The following is a 9,476-nucleotide window of genomic DNA, read 5'->3' as shown; positions in this document are numbered from 1 at the left end:
ACATCAGTGCCCTTCTTCGTCAAATCGGTCAGGGGTTTAACCACACTGGAGAAGTTGGCAATAAAAATTAGCAAAGCCCAAAAATTTCTGAAGGCTCTTCACAGAAGTGGGCTGGATCCAATCATGAATGGCCTGAACCTTAACCAGATCCATTTCTATAGATGAGGGAGAAAAAATAAAGCCCAAAAAAGAAACCTTCTGTACTCCAAAAAGGCACTTAGACCCCTTCACGAACAAAGCATTATCACGAAGGATCTGAAATACCATCCTGACTTGCTTCACATGAGACTCCCAATCATCTGAAAAAATCAAAATATCATCCAAATATACAATCATGAATTTATCAAGATAATTCCGAAATATATCATGCACAAAAGACTGAAACACAGATGGGGCATTAGAGAGCCCGAATGGCATCACAAGGTATTCAAAATGGCCTTCAGGCGTATTAAACGCAGTTTTCCATTTGTCACCCTGCTTAATATGAACAAGATTATATGCCCCTCGAAGGTCAATCTTAGTAAACCAACTAGCCCCCTTAATCCTAGCAAACAAATCAGAAAGCAAAGGCAAAGGGTATTGGAATTTGACCGTGATCTTATTTAAGAGGCGATAATCAATACAGGGTCTCAAGGAACCATCCTTCTTGGCAACAAAAAAAAACCTGCTCCCAATGGTGAAGAAGATGGCCGAATATGCCCCTTCTCCAAAGATTCCTTAACATAGCTCCGCATGGCGGTATGTTCTGGCACAGACAGATTAAAAAGTCGGCCCTTAGGGAACTTACAACCTGGAATCAAGTCGATAGCACAATCACAGTCCCTATGCGGTGGAAGGGAACTGGACTTGGGCTCATTGAATACATCCTGGAAATCTGACAAATACTCAGGAATTTCAGAAGAGGGGGAGGAGGTAATTGACATCAAAGGAACGTCACCATGAACCCCCTGACAACCCCAACTAGTCACAGACATAGATTTCCAATCTAATACCGGATTATGCACCTGTAACCATGGGAAACCCAGCACAATAGCATCATGCAAATTATGCAACACCAGAAAACGACAATCTTCCTGATGAGCTGGCACCATACAAATGGTCAGCTGTGTCCAAAACTGAGGTTTATTTTTTGCCAGCGGTGTAGCATCAATGCCCCTCAAAAGAATAGGACTCTGCAAAGGCTGCAAAGGGAGCCCACAACGTCTGGCAAATTCTAAGTCCATTAAGTTTAACGCGGCGCCTGAATCCACAAATGCCATGACAGAAAATGACGATAATGAGCAGATCAGGGTCACAGATAACAGAAATTTAGGTTGTACAGCACTGATGGTAACAGAACCAGCGATTCTCTTAGTACTCTTAGGGCAATCAGAAATAACATGAGCAGAATCGCTGCAGTAAAAACACAACCTATTCTGACGTCTGAATCCTTGTCGTTCAGCTCTAGTCACAATCCTATCACACTGCATAAGCTCAGGACTCCGCTCGGAAGACAACGCCACAGCGCGCACAACTCTGCGCTCGCGTAAGCGCCGATCAATCTGAATGGCCAGAGACATAGAATCACTTAGACCAGCAGGCGTGGGAAACCCCACCATAACATCTTTAACAGATTCCGAAAGACCCTTTCTGAAAATTGCAGCCAAGGCATCCTCATTCCACTTAGTCAGCACAGACCATTTTCTAAATTTCTGGCAATATAATTCTGCCGCTTCTTGACCCTGAGACAGGGCCAACAAGGTCTTCTCAGCATGATCCACTGAATTAGGTTCATCATACAATAACCCTAGCGTTTGAAAAAAGGTGTCTTCTACATTAAGCAAAGCAGGATTTCCAGCTTCCAGGGAGAACGCCCAATCCTGAGGGTCACCGCGCAGCAGAGAAATGACTATTTTAACCTGCTGGATGGGATCACCAGAGGAACGGGGTTTCAGAGCTAAAAACAGTTTACAGTTATTTTTAAAGCTCAAAAATTTGGACCTGTCCCCAAAAAACAAATCAGGAGTAGGAATCTTAGGCTCTAAAAGCGGAGTCTGAACGATATAATCGGAAATACCCTGTACTCTAGCAGCAAGCTGGTCCACACGAGAAGCCAATCCCTGAACGTCCATACCAGCGCCGAACTCCTGAACCACCCAGAGGTAAAGAGGAAAGAAAAGGCACAACAGACTACAGAAAAAAAAATGGCTCAGCACTTTCCTTTCCTTCTTCTAAGATGCAATTAACTCATTGTTGGCCAGTTGTACTGTTATGAACTGGTGGCCTAGGAGCAGCATGAGACGTACTCTGGAGAAGGTGGTACCTGTACTGACCGCAGGCCCTGAACTTAACACCGCAACTAGAAATAGCCATGGAATGTACCTATCACTCCCTAGACATCTCGACACAGCCGGAGGACTAATTACCCCTAGAGATAGAAAAGGGAAAACTATCTTGCCTCAGAGAAAATTCCCAAAGGATAGACAGCCCCCCACAAATATTGACTGTGAGAAGAGAGGGAAATAACATACACAGACTGAAATCAGAATTTAGCAAAGGAGGCCCCTTCTAGCTAAATAGAAAGGATAGGACAGAGTACTATGCGGTCAGTATTAAAACACTAGAAAATATCCACCACAGAAAATACAAAATCTCCACATCTAACTAAAGGCATGGAGGGTATACCTGCATCTCCAGAGATACCAGCTTGGCTAAACAAATCCTTATACAGACCAAGCTGGACAAGACAAAATATGGAAAATAACTAGAACGATCAGGCCCACAACATGTGGACTGCAGAAAACAAAGCTAGCACTTATCTTTGCTGAATGAACAGCAAGCAAGAGAGACCAGGCAGGGAAGTGAATCCTCCAGGAAACAATGGACAACTGGCACTAACTAAAGGGTAAAGCCAGACTAAATAGCCAAGTCAGAATTGCAGTAAGTGGACACACCTGATGAATGCTGCGATCCCAAGACAGCAGCACTACCACTTATAACCACCGGAGGGAGCCCAAGAGCAGAATTCACAACAGAAGCCCCCCTATATCATCACCTTAGTTAGGGAAAAATAATAATAAAAAATGTATTTATTTCCATTTTCCCATTAGGGTTAGGGTTAGGGTTGGAGCTAAAGTTGGGGTTAGGGCTAAAGTTAGGGTTAGGGTTGGGGCTAAAGTTAGGGTTGGGGCTAAAGTTAGGGTTAGGGTTTGCACTAAAGTTAGGGTTGGGGCTAAAGTTAGGGTTGGGCCTAGAGTTGGGGTTAGGGTTTGGATTAAGTTTACGGTTGGGTTAGGGGTGTGTCAGGGTTAGGAGTGTGGTTAGGGTTGGGATTAGGGTTAGTGGTGTGTTGGGGTTAGGGGTGTGTTGGGGTTGGGATTAGGGTTAGGGGTGTGTTCGGGATAGGGGTGTAGTTAGGGTTGGGATTGGGTTAGGGGTGTGATGTGGTTAGGGGTGTGGTTAGGGTTGGGATTAGGCTTAGGAGTGTGTTGGGGTTAGGGTTGGAGTTAGAATTGGGAGGTTTCCACTGTTTAGGCACACCAGGGGCTCTGCAAATGCAACATGACATCCGATCTCAATCCATACAATTCTGCGTTGAAAAAGAAAAATGGTGCTCCTTCCCTTCTGAGCTCTGCCGTGCGTCCAAACAGTGGTTTACTCCCACATATGGGGTATCAGCATACAAATTGGACAATAACGTTTGGGGTCCAATTTCTTCTGTTACCCATGGGAAAATACAAAAGTGGAGGCTAAAAAATCATTTTTGTGGGGAAAAAAAGATTTTTTTATTTTCACGGCTCTGCATTATAAACTTTAGTGAAACACCTGGGGGTTCAAAATGCTCACCACATATCTAGATAAGTTCCTTGAGGGTCTAGTTTCCAAAATGGGGTCACAGGTGGGGGTTTCCACTGTTTAGGTACATCAGGGGCTCTGCAAACGCAACGTGAGGCCCGCACACCATTCCATCAAAGTCTGCATTCCAAAACGCCACTTCTTACCTTCCAAGCTCTGCCATGCACCCAAACAGTAGTTTTCTCCTACATATGGGGTATCAGCATATTCAGGACAAATTGCACAACAACTTTTGGGGTCAAATTTCTCCAGACACCCTTGGGAAAATACAAAATTGGGGGCTAAATATAATTTTTGAGGAAAAAAAGATTTTTTAATTTTTACGGCTCTACATTATAATCTTCTGTGAAGCACTTGGGGGTTCTAAGTGCTCACCACACATCTAGACAAGTTCCTTAGGGGGTCTACTTTCCAAAATGGGGTCACTTTTGAGGGATTTCTACTATTTAGGCACATCAGAGGCTCTCCAAACGAGACATTGCGTCCCATCTCAATTCCAGCCAATTTTGCATTGAAAAGTCAAATGGCGCTCCTTCCCTTCTGAGCTCTGCCATGTACCCAAACAGGGGTTTACACTCACATATGGAGTATCAGCGTACTCAGGACAAATTGTACAACAACTTTTGGGGTCCAATTTTTCCTGTTACCCTTGGTCAAATAAAACAAATTGGATCAGAAGTAAATTTTTTGTGAAAAAAAGTTAAATGTTCATTTTTTTAAAACATTCCAAAAATTCCTGTGAAACACCTGAAGTGTTAATAAACTTCTTGAGTGTGATTATGAGCACCTTGAGGGGTGCCGTTTTTAGAATGGTGTCACACTTGGGTATTTTCTATCATATTGACCCCTCAAAATGACTTCAAATGTGATGTGGTCCCTAAAAAAAATGGTGTTGTAAAAATGAGGAATTGCTGGTCAAATTTTAACCCTTATAACTCCCTAACAAAAAAAATTTTTGTTCCAAAATTGTGCTGATGAAAAGTAGACATGTGGGAAATGTTACTTATTACGTATTTTGTATGACATATCTCTGTGATTTAAAAGCATGAAATTTCAAAGTTGAAAAATTGCAAAATTTTCAAAATTTTCACCAAATTTCCATTTTTTTCACAAATAAACTCAAGTAATGTCAACGAAATTTTACCACTAACATGAAGTACAATATGTCACAAGAAAAGATTGTCAGAATCACCAGGATCCGTTGAAGTGTTTCAGAGTAATAACCTCATAAAGGGACAGTGGTCAGAATTGTAAAAATTGGCCAGGTCATTAACATGCAAACCACCTTTGAGGGTAAAGGGGTTAAACAGAAAATGAAAATTCTGTGTATTTTCTTATTAAAACCATAAGAAAGTGTTTTTTTTATACTTTACATACATTGTAGCAAAATGGTTACAAAAGGCTTCATTTCCATTCCAGAACACTTTATTTTGACGTCTGAAAAGAAATCTAACTTTTACCAAACGCTGCCTAGCTTTAGTAATTAATAATTTTGGTGCATGTATACATATTTATATTAACCTTCTATTCCCTTTAAATTTCTAACTTGTGTTTCTTTGTTAAGTATAACAAATTGTTCAATATCTTAGCCTTGCAGCAGCAAACCTGTGATTACTACTGGAGTTTCAAAAGGCTGCAATAGCCTGGATAAAAGTATAATTGTTTTCAACTGAAACAATGGGTGGTCAAGAAGCCCCATATTTAATGCAATGTTCATGCTTTTCTTTGATCCTCCAGTAACTTATAATACCTTTTCTGACTTAAGGAAAAGTTTCAACATCATCTACATTATATTCTTAAATGGGAACTGCTGACAATAACAATACATTAGGACTTCACAATGGGGAGTCTAGCTTAAAGGTGCTCATATAAAAGTGCTATAATATTTCCTGTCCAATTCTAAATGGCTTTTGGGGATTTGGAACTAAAAAAAAGATCTACAATCTAACTTCCGTCTCCACCATTTCACCATAAATGCCCTGGATCTCCTCAAACCTTTCTAACCACACACTTAGTGTCTCTTCATCCCACACTATCTCCTCATCCCGCCCTCTCTCTGTTGATGTTCCTCAAGGCTCTGTCCTGGGACCCTCTATTCTGCTTAATCTATACCTTTGGTCTTGGACAACTCATAAAGTGCCATGACTTCTAGTACCACATACAAACTGATGATACTTAGATCTACCCCTACAGCCTAGATGTCACCTCTCTGCTGTCCTGACTCCCAGAGTGTCTATCAGCCATATGTTCCTTCTTCTCATCACACTTTCTTAAGCTCAATGTGAACAAAACTGGACTCATCATCTTTCCTCTATCTCATCTAACTTCCATACCTAATCTATCTATCACAGTAAATTACATAAGCTTTCCCCAGTACCAGAATTGGACTGACCTTCGACTCTTACCTGTCGATAAAATCATACATCATAGCTCTTGCCACCTTTTGCCACCTCTAACTCCAAAATATTTCCATAATCCATCCTTCCCTCAACCCTGAATCTGTTCAAATGTTAATACATGACCTCATCATCTTCCACCTCCACTACTGCAATATCCTTTTCTTTGGTCTTCCTGCTAACGCTCTCAATCTATCACTCCACTAATCCACCTTTTTACTCAATACTCCTGTTTCTCACCTCTGCAAATCCTTTAATTGTCTCCCAAATCCCCAACATATCCAGTTCAAACTACTAACACTGACCTACAAAGCTGTCTATAATCTGTCTCATTCAAATATCTCTCCTGAGTATCCCCTAGAATTCTGTGCCTCAACACTCCTGATTATCCTTCACATTCTGAACTTTCAGATGGGACTTGAAAACCCATCTGTTCAAGAAAGCTTACAGCCTGCAATGACCCCACTTCCACCTCCTCACTACCGGGTGATCTTGTGGTCATATTACACATTGGTCTTAAGAAGGTCAATATATACAGTGCATTGAAAAAGTATTCATACCCCGTGAACTTTTCTACATTTTTTCACATTACACCTAAAAACTTATTTTTTTTATTTGGATTGTGTTTTGTGTTGTGTTTTACCAACTCAAAGTAGACTCGAACTAAACTAATTAGATAGGCCACTAAGGTTATAATATTAAAGAACTCGCAAGAACCTTATATCCAAAAGGATAATGCTGAATAAAAACTATTTTTTATTTATTTACGTTTAAAAACCTGTACCACACAACAAAAAACGTACAACCGTGCACACTATAACCGTCCCTCACACTGTAGACACTGATATCCCCTGCCTAACCAGCGGAGGTTGGCACCCTAGATATATATACGAGAGAGGCGCCCCCGCTCCTCGATGGCTGACCCTATCACTCCTACACTCTTTTCCTAGATGAAGTGATACAGCCAAATTAACAATCTCACGCGGCAGGAGATAGAAGAAAAACAATAATATCTTGATAGGATATTGACTAAACAGTGTGAGGGGGAGTGATGCCGTGACCTAAAGTGCAATCTTATAGTGCATAAACATGAAGGACAAACAACCTGACTATAACTGATCCCTGTTCACTGACCACCTGCCTGACTGTGGAGGTTGGCACCCTACTATACAGCGGAATTGGCGCCCCCACTCTGCGAAGGCTCACCCTATCAGTGTCCCTTTTTACCAATATGCCCCGGCTAGTAGATATATAGCCCGGCGCTTGTGCTGATGATGATTTTAATGGGTGGGGGCTAGCATGCAGGTTGGCAATAACATATTTCACAATGTATAAACACACATAGGGACCAGCCAATTGGCAACCATTCACAAAGGTAAGGTTACTCTATGAAACAATATAGCTAATACCACCATCTGATTGATATATAGCCCAGTATAAATACTACCCATGATGGAGCTAATACATAAGGGCCAACTCCAATTCCAATTCAGATGCAGATTAATGCAGCAGTTGCACACTGCTAGCATATGATGTAATAATCCCAAATTTCTTAATGTAAACACAAAGACCAACAGAATAGCGGTATGGATAAACCGCACAGCTTCCTGTGAAGGCAGTGTGGATTATTCTCCCTTGGTGTTGACAATATACACTGGTGCTGTCTTGAATACTATGACCTTTTATGAAATATTATGACTTTTTATGAAGAGATAACCGAGTGCATTAAATTGTGTTTTGTGTTCCTCCATGGTAACCAAAATAATAATTGTGGAGGATCCCGATTTATATGTAAAAAATCAGGTTTTGCTATAACATGGCCTTCTAACCCAGCTAATTTGGGATTCACAAATTATTGTGTGTTATCATCTAAATCAATTTTATTCATCATCATTGTGTATATATCTCTAATAACCCGATCCCTCTTATGGTTAATATAACCCTCCATAAATGGATATAATACTCCCTCCTTGTATTTGGTCATGCATATATCACAGTACATTATGCAAATGTCTTATAACACTCCCTCCTTGTACATGGTCGTGTATACTTCACAGTACATTATGCAAATATGTGCTCGTTTTGGCCGGTTTTTACCAGGAGTAGAGGCAGCAGGAATGAGGATATAGCAGTGCTGTTGTCTGCACATAAGCGCAATATATAAGTCCAAAGGTGGAAACAGTAGAGATTGTACCACGATCTGGACTCCAAGAAAATGGCCGCAAAGTCACTTCCGGTTTTGCGCTGTGAAGCAGACTACACTTCCTGACTTGCGCTTTGATTTCCATGCATAACTCAGCGTGCCACGTGTGAAATGGACGCCGGCTTCAGCGCTGATAGAGCAGAAGGTGGTGTGATGCTACCGCTGGCAGCGCTAGATAGGTGAGCTAATACATCTAATGCGGTTGGTGGTGGAAATGACCACTTGAAAATGGAGGGGGGGTTTTCTTTATCTGTGGGGAGTAAAATCTGCCTCCAGCTGCTAAGAGACTCACTCATGATTGGTGTGGGCTTTACAACGATAATCTATATATAGGAGGGATATGGGCGCTTACCATGCAGCATCATTCATCTGAGCCTCCTGATGATCCAGTTGGTGAAACGCGTTGAGGCATGAGGCATGGGTCCTCAAGAACATCGATCATGATGAGTATCCCTGACTTTAACTGATACTGGCAGATATCATGTTCTGACTGTGCGGTTTATCCATACCGCTATTCTGTTGGTCTTTGTGTTTACATTAAGAAATTTGGGATTATTACATCATATGCTAGCAGTGTGCAACTGCTGCATTAATCTGCATCTGAATTGGAATTGGAGTTGGCCCTTATGTATTAGCTCCATCATGGGTAGTATTTATACTGGGCTATATATCAATCAGATGGTGGTATTAGCTATATTGTTTCATAGAGTAACCTTACCTTTGTGAATGGTTGCCAATTGGCTGGTCCCTATGTGTGTTTATACATTGTGAAATATGTTATTGCCAACCTGCATGCTAGCCCCCACCCATTAAAATCATCATCAGCACAAGCGCCGGGCTATATATCTACTAGCCGGGGCATATTGGTAAAAAGGGACACTGATAGGGTGAGCCTTCGCAGAGTGGGGGCGCCAATTCCGCTGTATAGTAGGGTGCCAACCTCCACAGTCAGGCAGGTGGTCAGTGAACAGGGATCAGTTGTAGTCAGGTTGTCTGTCCTTTATGTTTATGCACTATAAGTTTGCACTTTAGGTCACGGCATC

The sequence above is a fragment of the Ranitomeya variabilis genome, chromosome 2, assembly GCF_051348905.1.
Source record: "Ranitomeya variabilis isolate aRanVar5 chromosome 2, aRanVar5.hap1, whole genome shotgun sequence".
In the NCBI taxonomy this organism is placed as follows: Eukaryota; Metazoa; Chordata; class Amphibia; order Anura; family Dendrobatidae; genus Ranitomeya; species Ranitomeya variabilis.
The sequence above is the reverse complement of the archived record's forward strand: the minus strand, read 5'-3'. Positions refer to the sequence as shown.